The sequence below is a fragment of the Manis pentadactyla genome, chromosome X, assembly GCF_030020395.1.
Source record: "Manis pentadactyla isolate mManPen7 chromosome X, mManPen7.hap1, whole genome shotgun sequence".
NCBI classification, from domain to species: Eukaryota; Metazoa; Chordata; class Mammalia; order Pholidota; family Manidae; genus Manis; species Manis pentadactyla.
The window spans coordinates 92,981,451-92,998,636 of record NC_080038.1 but is presented as its reverse complement, the minus strand read 5'-3'; the positions used below and the strand labels follow the sequence as shown (position 1 = coordinate 92,998,636).

Here is a 17,186-nt window from a genome sequence, read left to right as displayed (position 1 = left end):
GTCATACATTCACAATCAGTTTTAGAGCTGGGTTTCTCAGCCTTAAACTATTGTCCCTTGGGGCTGCATAATTCTTCATTGTGGGAGCTGTCCTGTGCCTTGTTAGATGTTTATCAGCACCCCTGACCTCTGCTCACTAGGTGCCAGTACTACCCTGGGGTGACAACCAAAAATGTCTCCAGAGATTGCCAAATGTTACCCACATTGAGAACTACTAGTCTAGGGGGTTTCATAGAGAGAATTTATTCACAAAAAAGTTTCAAGCGCCTGCTCTGCTGAATCCAGCTTCTTTTCACAGATGTGGAAACTGAGTTCAAAATGAGTTTCAATGTGTGCCTAAGGTCACACATTTCAAATTGAAAAGCTGGGAATAAAACGCATGTCTCTTCACTTCTGGTTTAGTTTTTGCTTTGTTCTTTAAGGAAGAAAGGACAATGGATATGGAACCAAAACCACAAGAAACCAAAGAAAAAACAAATAAGACTTAATCGAAACTAAAAGCTTTTACCCATCAAAAGGACACTGTCCCAGAAGAGAGAACTCAGAGAATGGGAGAGAATATTTGAAAATCATTTATCTGATAAAAAAAATGTAAAGACTTTTATAATTCAACAATAGAAAGACAAATAATCCAATTAAAAATGGGCAAAAGATTTTGAAAGATATTTCTGCAAAGAAGATATACACGTAGCCAATAAATACATGAAAAGATGTTCAATATCATTAATTACTAGGGAATTGCAAATCAAACAATAATGTTCCACTTTATACCCACTAAAACAGCTACAGTAATTTAAAAAATAAACATAATAACTGGAGAGGAAGTGGAGAAATTGGAACTCTTTGCATTGCTGATGTGAATGTAAAATGGTGAGTCACTTTGGAAAACAGTCTGGAAGTTCCTCAAAATGCTAAACATACAGTTCCAATATGACCCAGCAATCATATATACATATCCCAGAGAAAAGAAAACAAATGCTCATACAAAAACTTTTACAAAAATGTTCATTGTTCATAGCAGAATTATTCCTAATAGGCAATAAGTAAAAACAGCCCAAGTGTCCATTAATGGATAAATGGATAAAGAAAATGTGGTATATATCCAAACAATGAACTATTTATTATTCAACCATAAAAAGAATGAAGTACTGATACATGTTGCATAACATTGAAAGCATTATACTAAGTCAAAGAAGTTATACACAAAAGGCCACATATGGTATGATTCCATTTATATGCAATGTCCAGAGTAGGCAAATCCATAGAGACAGAAAGAATGGTGGTTGCCAGGGGATGGGGCTGTGGGGTGGGGGAGTAATTGGAATTTCTTTTTGGGAATGATAAAAATGTTCTGGAATTAGATAGTGGTGATAGTTGCATAACCTTGTGAATAGTCTAAAAATCACTGAATTGTATGCTTCAAAATGGTGAATTCTATAGTACATAAATTTTATCTCAATAAAAACTAATACAATTAAAAAAATATATGTTCGAGAAAAGGACTGAAATAAAATTATAATTCAGGAAAAAAGACAATGTGAAAAGGCAACATATATTCGAGCTCTGATACTAACAAGTTATATGATCTTTAGTAAGTAAAGTAAGAGGAAGCAAGTAGCAGAAGAAAGAAGAGAGGTCAATATTTGTGGATATTTTATTACTGGTGAAATCTCTGATCTGGTAAACAGTCACCAACATCTGGGTGGATTCTTCTATTATCAATCTAAGGGACTATTTAGCTGCTGGGTGCTATAATCATTCATTACAAAGATGGAAAAACTGGTAACTTGAATTTGTGTTTCTTCTTTGTTCTGATGATAACAGCTACTCTTAAATGGAAATCTATTATGTGTCAGATGATTTCAGTGAATAACTTCAAATCTTTATAGAAATTCTGCAAATAACTATTATTTGTTCTCATTTTTTAGGTAATAAAATTTAGGTAGGTAGGTTAAGGGAGATGCCCAAAGCTACCCAGCTACTCAAGTACCAGAACCATGTATCTTTGGGTGCACTACCATAATGCCTTCCAAATATAGTTGCCAGATAAAATACAGGACACTCAGTTAAATTGGAATTTCAGATGAACCATGAATAAATTTTTCAGCGTTAAGTATATCCCATATAACAGCTGGGATATACTAGAAAATTCATGTAATACTTAGGACACACTGATACTTAATGAGTATTCATGGTTTATCTGAATTTTAAATTTAACTGGGTATCTGGTATTTTTATTTGATAAATCCTATTCCTAAGACTGCTGATTTTTTTATAAGCATTCTTTCATAGAGTAAGATCATCTAATGAAGACAACTGAATTTTTACAAAAACACAAAACAAGCCCAAATCTAAACCATATTTTGAGAACGGAAATTTTATATAGATTACATTTTGGCATTATGTGCTTCATGGACTTGAATCATACTGTTGTGTTAGTATTCTACATATATTTCTTGAAAACAGAGCAAAACTAAAAAAAATAAAAGTTTATATGAAAATCTGAACTGATACAGTTTGGGGTAGAAGAAAATAATTACCATCAAAGAATCACTAACAGAGAAATTTGGCATACGTGAATATGTGAAATTCTATAGGAAAGGGAGGCTTGCAACTGCACTTGTGAGACATGGACATAGATCTCAGAAATGATGAAACAGACCAAGTCATAGGTCCATCAGTTTACATCTTAAGTGTTTCAGGAATAGATTTAACTACAAAATAATCGCCCAATTTGAAATGGCATTTGTAATCCTGAAGAGACCAAAACAGAAGTCGAAGAAAATTTCTGTGGTTTGGCATTAATGAAAATGAATGAAAGCATCTACAAAGGCATTTATTTTTCAACCACTACAGCCTGTGGAGTAAGATTCTGGTCCTCATGTTACCAGTTCTGTCTTCATGAAGAGGCCTCACGCTGAAAGGACCCAATTGCTCTTGGTGTTTTTGATGCCGGGGTTCTTGTTCACGAAGCCAAAGAATGAGCTTCACAAACAGTCAAGGTAGGAGAGCAAGGTACAGGCTTTTATTTAGAGATAAAGTGAGAGGACAGAGCTCCCGGCTCACGCCAGGAGGGGACAAGAGAGTCCGTCGTTGGCTCATTGTCTAGGGGTTTTATGCGCGATTGAGGATTTTCAGGAATGAGGTTAAAGGGTTAGGGGTGCAGACTTGTAAGACCACCTGCCCTGCCCCCAAGGTGGGCTGGGTTGTTTGTTTGCTTGGGTTGTTTATAGTTGAGATTGCTTACCAAAGTAGTCTTTTGCCTAGGTTGCAGATTACGATTAGAGAAGGGAAAATAGCACATAGTTACAATTAAAATAAACTGGGCCTTTTAGAGGATAAGGTAAATTTTACATTGTCATGATGTAATTGATACAATAAAGTGATGGCTTATGCTGAGATACTTTTCTTTATCTGCAGAACACTCAAAATTCCAGGCGAAGTTGCTCCTGGCCTTTTGAGCTTTAAGGGATTTCACTGAAGAATGTCTATATTCCTAGTCATGTATACAAATCTTTACCCTAGAGAATTAGTGTGACTCTGGCTTTGCATAATGCTTAACACAGAGTTCTGATAGGGACTTCTTTGCATATTGCTACATTGTTCTGACTGTAATTATCTTGCTCTGTTTTTTCTCTGGAGGCCCCCACCCTACTCTGACTACACCCACTATCCCTGTCTCATTTTCACTCTTCGGCTCTGGCTTTAGGAGATTAGAGATGGGAACTGCTTAATTCTCTCTACTTAAGAAAAAAACATTTCAAAGGAGAAAGGGAAATCTTAACTATGGTTTCCCATCAATAATCCTTAGTTTTATTAGAGTGAAAGATAAGAAATTTCAAGACTTGGTTGAACTCTCCTAAAAATATAAAAGCTGATGGGGAGAGAACTCCTTTGAGTGATGGAATGTATTCTTTTCATCCTAATTCCTATAAAACAAAACCCCAAGATTAGAATAAAAGCATCAGGAGCAAATTTAAGCTCAGGTTAAGAAAAAAAAAAAGAAAGCACCGTAAATACCTGACTGTGATTAGCAACACTTACTATTTGTCAAGCCTCAATAAACATTTTAAAACAGAAACTTATGAGTACTTAAACATCACTCTTAAGTAAGCATCAATCATTATTTCTTAGGTTTGGGAAATGCTAACTGATCAGATTCCATCAATGTACTGTGTCCTGTTAAAAGGATGCTAATGGGGAAAGTGTTTTGGTGGTAACCTCATACAAGATAAGAAATGTTTACTGAAAAAAGTCTCAGTTTTACTGGTATATCTATTTTTCAAGAGTCAGTAAAAAGTACAAAAGCAGCAAAATGTAACAGAAAATGTCTCTAGGATTTAGTGCAAAATATATTCACCAACCTAATTTTAAATCTCTCACTGAAATCTCTGTTGCCTCACTGAAAAATATGAATAAATTAAAAATCTTTTTTCCCTTGCTGTGCATAATTAATAAATGGTCCCTATGGACTAAAAATGTCATATGCAAAAAAAAAAAGTTCATGTAAATGCTAAGACCTCTCATTTATTCCAATTAAGCTTTTTAAGAAATGGATGAAATTGGTAGAGAAAACTCAAGGGCTCAGATGCCAGCCTCATTCATCTAAGGTCTCCATGACATAAGCATCTTCCAGTCTTGTGATATTTGAAAACAAAAACCATCAGCACCAAAAGCCTCTCCTCACTTCCACTGTCTTCAGTGGCTTCCTTATCCCGGTGCTGACTGTAGAAAGCACTTTGCAAGCACTATGATCCTGCTGAAAGCAGACAGTTTCTTCGAGAGATGAGGAAGCAGAGCAATTAGGAAGGAAAATGGATCTTGAAGTCAGATAAACCTGGTTTCAAATCCAAGCTCCCATCATTTACCTTAAAAGCTATGTGACCTTAAATAAGTTTGTTACTTCATTTATTTGAGCTCCAGTTTCCACATCTGCAGAATGGAGACACTGCTATTCAAATCACTTGGTTGTTAAATAGATTAAGGGAAATAATGTTTATAGAAAAAAAGGAAGACAATGCCTGGTACAGTAGATGTGCTTAATACACGGTGGTGCTGATTATTATGTATAATAGAAACATCTGAAAGTTTGAACAGTAAGAATTTGATCATTAAGACACAGATGGCTAAATGCGTTTGTCCTATGACTAGTAACCTACCATCCTGACATAGTCTACCCTCACGAGCATACTGAACATGATTTTCAATTGTAGCATATTATTGGCATCTAAGGTAATTTAAAAAATCCATATATATCACTATCAATCGGCACGCATGGGGGAAAAAAAGCTAGAAATCTATTCATTTTTGGATCATACTGGATACCTATGTGAATATACCTGGCAATACTTGTGATTCATTACAGTATCGGACACTGTATGAGAGTTGTGTCACACAGCCATAAAAGAATGTAAATTGGAAATATCCTGGTGAATAAATTGGTAACTCTGGTGCCAGAGGCATACCATGAGCACACTGCTGAGCATTTCTTCATTATCAGGAATGTTAGAAGGATTCATAAATGATACTATATAAAATCATTTGGCAACAAAATAAGGAAACCTGGTATGTATTACATTGAAAATCTTCTATACACTAGATATGAGTCACAGAGATATTACTTTTAATGAAAACTCAACGATGTAGGTGAAATTCTCTCCACATTTTTATCTTGAAATCTTGAATTGTCCTAGCATCTGATCGTCTCTTAGCTTTAATTCAAACTGTGCTTTTAGAGTTGTTTCTTTACCTTCTTTGTATTTTATGTTAACCACTTCAGAATTTTAAATTGTTTCTTTTAATTGCCTCTTTTTAAAATAACATAGAATGCTTAAAATTTAAATTAAAAAAATGCTGACATGGATATTGTAAATTCCTATCTTTCTTAGATAAGTATGGTGATTCTAAGGCTTCATTTTCTATGCATCTTGTTGAGATTTCTAAAAATTCCCAATCTGTAATTTTATGCCCAGAGTAAAAATGATGGGAAAGAGGACTATTTATTTTGTTCTTCTGAAATCAGGGCCCATAATCCAAATGTTCTAAGTAGAACAGCATACCCCTGTGAACAAAGGATGGCCGTTATGAGCTGAGAGATCCAGTTCAAATTCTAGCTATCTAGGGACTATCATGTTTTATCCCCTGGGGACGTTTACTTTACTGCCATAAGCCTCCTTTCCTTATCTGCGAAATGCCTGTACTTCACGGTTTTGTTTTGTGATTTAATGAGAAATTGCATATAAAGCCATTAAGCACAGTGCCAGGCCCATAGAAAGTGTTCAATGAATGGTGGTGGTTATTATTATTTCACAGTGGGCAATATCAACATCCCATACAACTCAGGGTCTGTACTCCATTTCCCCCAACCCAGGAGTATGCCCGCATATGTGCTTGTACACTGGGTCAAAGGAAGAATCTTTTTGATATGGAAATCTTACAATATCAGGTAAAAATATGATGAAATGAAACATACACTCTTTCTGATACCCACAAACCTTGAATAGACAATAGGACTTGCCCATCCGAGCTGAGAGAAAAAAGGTATAGATAAAATGAGCAATGGGAAGCTTTGGGGAAAAATTCTTGTGTCAATATACCATATTTGACAAATCTAAAAAATGAAACCACAGTATATTTTGCTATGTGGACTAATGGTGAAATTCATGCATTGTGTTACTTAAGGTTCAACACTTCTTGCAGAACTGTGGCATAAACTGAGAGATGAAGTTTCCTCAGGGAAGACACTGGTTTTCCTTTCCTTCTTCTTTTTCTTTTCTTTTTTCTTTTTTTCTTTTTTGTGTGTGTGCTACTGTTTGTTTTTGAACATCTGGAGTTAGTGTGGTCATCTCCATGAGAAAATGAAGCACATACTCCCTGAGGAAAGTTCATTTGTTGGAAAGTGTAAGATTGTTTTTATTTATTTATTGTGAATATTTATCTCATACTCAGGTATTCACTTGGTGTGACTAAAAGTTTACAGAGGGGTCAGGAGAATTAGCCTGTACTCAGTCTTCTACCCCAGTCTTTGCTAAGCTTTCTTATACTTTTTCCATCTTTATCCGTAGATGGTTGCTAGTCCTGCTGGAAAACCTTCTACGGATGGATTTCAAATAGAAGATAAAATGAATAGTATAACCCTTTTGCTTATTGATGGGGTTCTTCCTTAATTCTAGGAATAACAGGAGGCAAAATAGGTAGAGATGGAAAGGTCCAGACCAAAGAACTAAGGTTATAGCAGCAGTGTGCTTTCACTGTTTCAGGTATGTCCTGAGCATGGCAATAAATAGGAAGGGCAATTCCAGGTACGGGACCTTTTCATCATTTTACAAAACAAAATTTTCATTAAAAAAATTATTCTTCCTTCCTTCTTCTCTGCTTCATATAGATATCTAATGTAGTCTTTGCTTGAATTGTTTTGGCTAATGACACTTTTTTGTAATTTGCTGCAGTTGGGAAACACAGACCCCAATGTATGCTACCACTAGCTGATGTACAACTTGGGCCAATGTCCCTATTTGTTAGTACAAGTGAGGGCAAATCCTGAAAAATACCAAAGGTAATAGTAAATTAGGACTCATACACTCTTCCTGATCTTTCTCACTCCCATTTTAGAATGATCATGCCAGGTTACAAATGGGAAGGTATAATATGAGCTGAGTTTTTCAGCATTTGAACAAATAACTGAACAACCAGATAGTTAGAGGGAAAACCTGTATAAGATGTAGCAATTAGCCATTAGATTTTTTTTCTGCTGTGACTGGGGAAAAATCAAGGCTCTCCATTAAAGAAGGGGAGAATCCTACCCTTTCATTAACATCAAGCAAAATTAGATCTTCCTTTTCTATAGTTTCACTGTGTTTAAAGGGCATACTGGATTGAAAGAGTCATGACAAATGCTCGCGGCAGTTTTCAGCTGTAGTAACTATGCTCTGAGAGTCAGTACTTCTGAAGACTTTATCAGCACTATAATACTGGTAACCTTTTTCCTTCCCAGAAATTTCCACTTATGGTACAAGTGACCTATAAAGGTTCTCTTATATAAGATCTCATGAATACCTCATCAACCAATCAACTATGATTGTAACTGAGAGGTATAATTTGTTTTCTCATTGGGGTAATTGAAACCTTGATTCACTTGCTCAAGTACTTAGGTATCTCAGTAATAGACATTGAACAAATGTATTGATACTACAGTTAGATGGAAATTAAAGTCATGCTTATTAACCTATGTAAATATGGTATGGATGATAGATGTATATAGGTCACAGGTAACCTGCTCAGCCAAATCAAACAAAATAGACATTTTTTGCCCTGTTAGATTCCTGAAATACTATGTTTCCTCCTTCCTTTAGACCTAATTATTCTCTCTTCATCTCCTTTCTGTATTATACTGTCTCCCATTGTGGATAAAGTGAAGGTTGCTGTGGCCAGGATTCTCACCTGGCCCTGGTTGGCTAGCTCACTACACATATGTGGGCAATACATTGCTATTGACTCTGTATAAAGAGCTCCGCCCAGTACTCTGGGCGACACGGTGGCATGGCTGTAAGGCAGCAGGAGAGCAAAGTAGAGCCTGGAGTGGTGGCAGTGCTGAGGACAGACGCCCAGAGGATGGGTCTGCAGGCAGAGAGGCCCAGAGGCTGAGACCAGTTTGCTGCATGCAGACTTGCTCTGAGTGGATGGGATTTTAGTGATTGACTTGCTACCATGGGAATAAAGTTGGGTATAACCCTTTCACCCCAAGAACGTTCTACTGTTATTTTTTTGGTCACACTGAATCCATAGTGAACTTGCCTGGGGCTGAAACCCATTGGTAAGACAGCCATCCTTTAATTTTTGATTTCCCCTAAAGTCCTCATCTCTTTCCCCTTCTCCCTTCCTCCTCCTTTCTCTCTGTCAAAGAATCCATCTATTCCTACACAGAGTTAAAGAACAAAAGTCCTTCCCATAGCCTACAAGGCCTTATGTGATCTGGCCCTCTACTACCCTGTGCCCTTATCTTTTCCTGGGTCATTCTGTTCCAGCCTCATTGGTCTGAGTGACCTCAGGACCTTTATGTTAGTGTTCTCTCTGCTCTCAGATAGCTCCATCAAGTCTCTGCTCAAATGTTCCCCTATCAGTGAGGCCTTCCCTGACCACCTTATACAAAATAACCTAACAAACTTCTAGCTCTACCTTCCCTACTGTAGACTTCATAACATAAAAGGTCAAAAGCTAGTTAAACTTGGGAGAGTCTTCACATTTCCTAAGAATTAGCAGCTGGAGCTACTCTATTGACATAATAATCGCTTTCAGCCTGGGGATTCTCAAAACGTTAAATTACCAAGAACATCTCTACACATAGGTCCCTGTACCCCTTATATTCCTTTATTGTGGAAAATCTTAGTGGGCTTAATATAAGAACCATCTACCTTTGAATGGTAGGTTTCTTCCTAACCACAGTAGGTTACAGTTCACTGACCTCTGCATGTATTTTCCTAAAAATGCCAGTGCTTAGTGTTTCGGAGGCCTGATATCTGTGACACTTGTCACACTGACAAAGCTCAACATTCTGCAGCAAAAATACACTCATGTAGAGATTTGTGTTTACAGAGAACCTCCAAGGTTAAAAGAAGAGATGCATTGTCATTTTAAAAATGAGATGTTTGTTTTGAGTGAGATGCTTGCAGGATCCAGAGACATTAGTCATGCCCAGCTTTTATAGTGATTTTTAGTTTAAGACAAAACTGTCTAAGGTTCCAGTGGAAGGTTTATGTGAAAAGTTCCTTGAGTTTATTTGTATAAGTGACTCCCTTTTGGCAGAGGGGGGACTCATCAAAGAAACCGATCCATAGCAGGTGAGGGAGCCAGTTAAGTGAATTCTAGTACGTATTCACTGAAGTAGCCCTCTTGCATTCAGCACAACCAGTTTACTGTTCAGTCTCCTTAGGAAACAAATAAAAAATTAATGTATCTTTCACATGCAGTACCTATCTGCAGATTTGACAGACAAACAGATCTTTGCCCACCAGTGTGGTCGTGAAGAGAATCTCAAAGGTAAATTATTAAAAAGGAGAAGAAAGAAAAAAGAACTGTTATATGCAAATCTCCTTGGATATTAAACTTGCAGTTGGTTACAAAGCGGTCATGCACCTATAATGAAGGCTGGCTGTGATCACCAAGGCCTTCTTTTAAAGCATGCCTTACAACTGCAAAAACATGTGATCTTAAGTTGGAGGAAAACTGCCTCTCCTGTCACAGTCCATTAGAATGCTGAACTGATTACCTAGAAGTCAATCTACAATACATAGAATACACAAGGTTTTCAAATGCAGGTTCCTGAAGACACATTTTTCTTAGTAGGTATTTGAGTATCCCTTTTTCCTTCTGAGGAAGAAAAACAATTGAATTTGACATGCCTCTATGGGCCTGTACTTGATTAAAATCTATGACATACCTTGAGCACATAAAGGAAGTTAATCCATACTTTTTTTTTTAACCAAAGGAACAAAATGAAATTCTAAAGTGACTGACACAGTATTTTAATGGGAAACATCTTGGGGAGGTATTGGTGAGGGGGAAGGACAAAACATGTGATATGTTACAGATCTGAGAGCTAAGTTTACTGCCTTATTACTGTCACCATCTTAGAAGATGGAAGAGGCAGCACAATCAATAAGGTTTTTGATGAGACCAATTTGGCTGTGTTGAAAAGCACCTTGGAGAGTTGGATAAGAATATCGAATTACCTTGACAAGTAGAAATATAGTCTCAGAAGAGGAAGGGCCCTCAAGAAATGCTTGCTCTAGATTTCTGCTTGTGAATAGGGTTCCATGACCTCCCGTAGGAACCTACGCTGATACTTAATCACTTCTAAAAGGAAATACTTCCTTATGTCTAACTAAAAGCTGTCAGTTTCTTAAGCCTGTGTCTTATCTATTGGCCACTGGGAAATAGAAACCTGGTCAATATGTTCCCTAAAAAAATTCTTCATGGAGGTATAACTTGTCCCCAGGAACGACTATTGTACCTGAGTTTCACAAGTGAAGCTAGAGCCTCAAATGCAATGCCAGGAGAGTATTTTAGTCCATCAGATAAAGGTTGGAGGGAGGGATGGGGGCCAGAAAAGGCCTTAGAAAATTTGTTTGGATTCCAAATTAAGCTACTCAATACCATTTTCTAGAATAACAACTCTCTCAAAAAGAGTTCTTGCTATAAATTTAATAATGTTTATTTTTTCCTCTGGGTCTTCTCTACTTGTTGGACATTATTTTTTAAATTACAGGATTTTCTATCCTCATATTTTTTTCCCACAAAAGAAACAGACAAAGCTATAAAAAAATACCTGAAGAGACAGGTTAACCAATCTCTAGTGTAAGGATATTCCCAGCTTTCCATGCTCTAATTATCCTACCATATCATAGCCGTTGTTTTGTAATATTTTAAGACATAACTATAAACTTGTAAGGTTGATTCCAGTATATCTGTTGATACCATGAAGCCTATCCATCAAATAGCCACCTTGGGAAGCCATAAACTTACTTTGGTGAGAACCATTACTTTGGGATTGAAACTCCTCTTTTAGAATTGACCTCTGAATCAAATGCAATCAGTCTCAACAGAGTCACAATATTTTTGACCAGAGATTTTGTTAATCAATTTGACCATACATCTTATTCACAAAACTGGGCTCGATATCACTTTTGGCTGTCTTCAAAAATCAAGTGTACCCTCAAATTACCATGATTTTAATATCCCTGAAAAGACTAAAGCACATGCTATATAACCCTTAGGGAAAATAAGAAACAGGCATTCCAAAATATTAAGGACAATGCCATTATCTTTCAATTAACCCAATGAGGGGGGTGACATTCCTTTGACTCTATACATTTCTGATTTGTCTTTAAAAAATAGTCACACTTCATACATTGCTGATACATCATTAGCACTCTTCCACTAAGATTCAAAAATATTTTTCTAGTGAATTTGTGCATGTTCTTGTCTATACTACCTGTTTGATGTCCTTAATTATATGTTACTAATTCCTCTAACTAAAATCGATCTTATTTCCAGGGGAACATACACATCCCCCCCAAAATTAGTTATGTAAATGAAGTGTTAGACATCACTCTGGACATACTGCCACTGATAATTTTTCTGTCCTTTGGGTGATGGGAAAGGCAGGGAAAGGAAGAAGCGGCCAATGAAGCAGAAAAGTTGAGACAAATGTACCCTTATGTGTATTCAATGACTTGTACTTTCACTGAGAAGCAGGAAACATTCAAAGCAGCACTAGAGTGTGAGTCCTTTTCTAAGTCAGTCCAGACTCTGCCATCTGGAGTACTGCTTTAGTGTCAGTTCAAATAGTATTCTAAAGTCGAGAGTCTAGATCCAGCACCCACTTCTTTTTTTTTCCAGTTATCACTGAGAATGTCACATGGGAAGGGATCAAATTCTTAGCAAATTAAGTGAGATTTCTTTTTCTTGGACTACAGGCTAACAATTCCTTCACAGAATTAAATTAAAATGGTTTTGCGCAATTTACTTTTCACAAAGTCATCTTGACTGCCAATCAGAAATCTGCTCTTCTAAGTAGAAAATGGTTACTTGATGAGTTGTTGTCCTACCTTCCAGGATACTGACAGCAAGAAGTCCTTCCCGTAATTATGGGTTGCACCTTTTCTTTTATTGATGTTGTCAGAACAATCAGGATAAGTTTCATATGTAGAGAAATATATATACCACTAAACAAGAAGTGGAAGCCCAAGCAACACAAATAAAAAGGGAGGCTGACGAAGCATGGAAAAGAATGGCAACACAGTCCCTAGAGGTTACAGGGGTCCTGAAGTTAACCTGACACCTCCATGCTGTATAGTTGGTAAAGGAAATGAAATCTTCATGATTTAGAAGAGAGAGAGCATACCTGTAAACATCTCCTCCCTCAGATTAAATTAGAGACACCCAGGTCTCCTTCCCGAATCATTACTACAAGATACACCCATCCTTTCTTATACAGAATGTTAATATACCTGTTAAATATTTAACATGCATTCAGATATCCATCTGTTTCCCTTATGCATGTCAGCTTCAGTCTTGGCTTAGTTTAACAGCCTCTCAAAGAGCGGGCACTGTGTTGATTTAGCTTGCTTCATGTGTGATGTTACATTCAGATAAGCACCCCTTAGTATAAGCCAATGTAGCACCTAATACAAAGGATGATAACACAGTAACTATTTCTTAATTAATGAAGACAGTGATGATTAATTTAGTGTAAACAGTAGCTTAGCACATGTAATAACAATATTCTTACTTGGGTTTATTGTTTTTGACAGTTTGGCCTTTTTAAAAGAGCTGTATTTAATTTATGGGCAGAACAACTCTAACGCAGAAACAAGATTCACCATGAAGTTAATGAAGAAAAAGCATCAGGACCCCTCATCTGCATGGGAGGGGTGCTGCCAAGGTGTCCACCTGGCCATGTGATTTCGTAACACTTGCAAAAGAAAGATATTTTTCATATTTTTTTATTAAATGATTCCACCCAAATTGTATAAAGGCAGGCCTCAGAAAATCTGGATCCTCTTCTGTTTAAGGGATATATAAAAATCTGAAAAGAACTCTGATGAAGAGTAAGAGAAGTGCTATAAGTTTGGGAACTGCCAAACCATGGACGAAAGATGGATAATTAAGCTCAGGGAGGATGGGAGTAAGGGATATAACTACACCCATGGACATGAACTGGGTATTTATTTAAAAGATAAATCTTATCTTCCACATTTCTCAGAATAATAGGGCCTCAATTTGAATTCTAGGAAAAGAAACTCTGAGAATTAAATAGAATGTTACAGGAAGGATGACAAAGCAGTAGAATGAAGTCAAGTTATGAAATTGCTTTCTCTAGGAACTTATTTGAAAGATTAGCTAGTTAGCTGCTAAAGGGGTTGGGACAACATGCCAAGAGCCTGAGTTATGAGATGAACCCATAGGGAATACCTCAGATTTCTATTCTAGGCTATTTTGGCTATGTAGGTATATATTTCTGAGTCATTAGTTTGTAAAACATGAAAAATAATGAGTATACAATTTCATGTCTCTTTGACACCATGAATCCAGGGTTCCTAGAGCCAGAAAGAGCTGATTTATGAAAATTTATGAAAACAATGCTATTGGATGGATCGCTTCAAAATTGGGTTTGGATGGGATAGAGGTCAGAACCAGAGATATTCTCCTTTAAGATCGTCTTTTCAAAACTTGATAAGAACATTGTTCTATAGTGTTGATTGCCTTCTGGGAAGTAAGCCATTCCATGCATATATGAACATTGTAGCTTCATTCCACAATGGAAAGCACATCTCACTTGTGGTTATATCCTTGATCATGACCTAGATTTGGCCAAATATCACTACTTACTTACTGTTGGGAATATCCTTTTCTTACTTTGCTAATGATCTACTGCCCTCTCCTTTACCTCCTTCCTCCCTAGGTACTATGCCATTATTTATAGAGGAGCTTTCTGGCTTCATCATGAATCTTCTGCTTAAGTTGCTGTATTTATTGGTATAGAGGGATTTTACCATTAGGCTTGACATGTTGAACAAATAACCTACTAGGGGATTTAGGGAGTTTACAGACACACTGGATTTTATTTCCTGTACAAAACTTTGCAATAATAAATGCCATGTTTTAGATTTGACTTCTTTCAATGTGAACTTCTGTATAATGCCTTTCTGACTCACAGATACACTAGTACAGTGAGATACCAATGTTATTTTCTGCATATTATATTTATACTTAAGCTATGATGTATGTAAGAAATTTAATATGACTAGATTTTATCCTGTAAAACTTATACCTACTTCCTTTTTTTAAAGTGCAGCAATTCTCCAAAAAGAGAGGAATTGAAATTTTTATTCTCTTCAAAGGGTCTTTGAAGATGGCAAGACTTAGAAAAGGTAGAAAGATCAGGTATATGTTTGAAGAATATTCCTTCTTTAATGATTTTTATCATAAAGAGAAAAAAAAATCCTAGAGACTTAAGCAAGGGAGTAGCTGGCTATGGATAAATAATGAGGATTTCAGATGCTATATTCAGTCATAAGTGAACAGTAAATCACAAAGTAATACTGACAAAAGGTTGGCTACTAGGATGTACAAGTAAAATGGAGTAAACACGAAGAATGTCCTGTGCCTATTGATAGTTCTTCTCAAGAATTACACTTTGGAAGTATAGTTCACTTTGGGATTTCATAACTTAAAGTGATGGGGTAAATGTAGACGAGTTTAAGTACTTTAGTCAGATATTTGCTGAATCAATGTTGAACCGTCAGAATTGTCATTGAAATAATGAAAGTTTTAAAAAAATCTGGCAGACAGAGGACAGCAGAAGGGGAAGGAGAAAGAAAACAGCTAGAGGGCTTTGAAGCATTTATTACAAAATACCACTTAGTAGATTTCTAGCACAGGAGGAGCATGATTATCAATTACAAATGTGGCTACTGAGCAATAGATATTTGCTGGCTACTTCCATGTGCCACACATTCTGCTGTATGATAAAAATTCAAAGACAAGTAAGATGCATTCACTGCAGAGGAACTCACAACGCAAAGAAGGCAGGTCTAACACATCACCAGCTGTAACAAGTGGAATGTTATAATACCACATTAAAAATGTGATATGGGCATAGAAAATAGGGAGCAATTAATTCCCTGGAGTTAGGGAGGAGGTATTAGGAAAGATGTAATCGAGAAAGTAGCCAATGAATGGAGTCTTGAAGGATGAAAATGATTTCACCAGTGGGTAAGAGATTGTGACCATGATATCATTCCGAGTAGAGAAAAAAAGAGTGGTTGAGGGGAGTTAGTCTGCCAAGGATTTCCAAATGCTACTTTAGACTTTCCTGTCATCCCTAGGAGGCTATTAAAGGCTTCTAAGAAGGTGGGTGTCCCAGTGAGTGGGTTTCTCTATGTTTTAGGAAGAAATAGCTGGCAATGGTATAAAGATAGTTTGGCGGGTACTAAGACTGACGTCAGGATGTCTGTAAAGATAATCGCAGTTGTTCTGGGAAAGGCACAGACACCAAAACCAGAGCAGTTAAAGTGAGGATGATTCAGGCAGAATCAACAAGAACTGGGGATTGAGCAGATGTGACTGGTGAGGGAGAAGAAGATACCAAGTTGTGCCACTAAGCAAGACAGGGAAAATGGGAGGAAGTTGGCTAAAGACATAGTGAGTTCCATTTTGAATATGCTGAGTTTGAGATAGTTGTAGGGAATCTAGTTAAGGGAATCCAACAGACAGTAACTCAAGTCTAGAGCTGAAGAATCAGCTTGCAACTCAGGAAAGAGTAGAAAACATGAGAATAGGTAGGAATTGCCCAGGAAAAACTACATAGGACCAAGGGTGGACCTTGGTAACGCTCATATTTAAGACTGAAGGATGGGGATCCAAAGAAATAGACTGAGGAGATAGTTCTACTGAAAATCAAAACCAAGGTTGTTCTACTGATAATGCTACATGTGTATTGTACTATAAGGTAGAGTAGAGGGAAGTATCAAGTATGAAACCTATATTGTGTACCTAATATAGGCACTAAGTGTTTTGTTCCCAGGGATGCATAAGTGAGATCAGAACTATTGGCTGAGCATGACTTTGGTCTCACACACTAAGGCTGGGGGCACCCCTACAGTCATCCTACTTGGCATGAAAGATGAGTGAAGTATTTCTGACTCAGGGGCAGTATATAAGAAGTAAATGTTACCCAGAAAGGAAAGCAGAAATCCACAGCCCAGTGGATACTACATCTCTTCCAACACAACTCCTAATTCCCACCGTCTCTAAAGCTACCACCTCTTAAGGAGATGTTGCATTTGAAAGTTAAAACGCAAGAGACTGTATCTGTTTTCTATGATTCCCTACCAGAATTTCACCTCAACACCCTTGTTTGCACACTCTGTATTAAGGGTCACCAAGCTTTTTCTGTCAAGGGCCAGACAGTAAATATTTTCAGCCTTGTGGTCACATGGACTCTGGCTCAAGCCTTCATCACTACCTGTGCAGAGCGAAAGGAGCCACAGATGATACATAAACAAATTGCTTGGCTGTGTGCCAATATACAACTTTATTTGCAAAAGCAGAGGGCAGGCTGGATTTGGCCCCTGAGTGATAGATTGCTGATTTCTTATCATATGATGGGGAAGCCATTAACAGAG

The 17,186-nt window shown here is 37.0% G+C and overlaps 1 protein-coding gene across 6 annotated transcripts in view; it reads right to left on the bottom strand.

The window, feature by feature from the left end:
* Positions 1 to 17,186, bottom strand: part of DIAPH2 (diaphanous related formin 2) — a 953,825-nt gene that overhangs the window by 186,355 nt on the left and 750,284 nt on the right. The window lies entirely within an intron of this gene.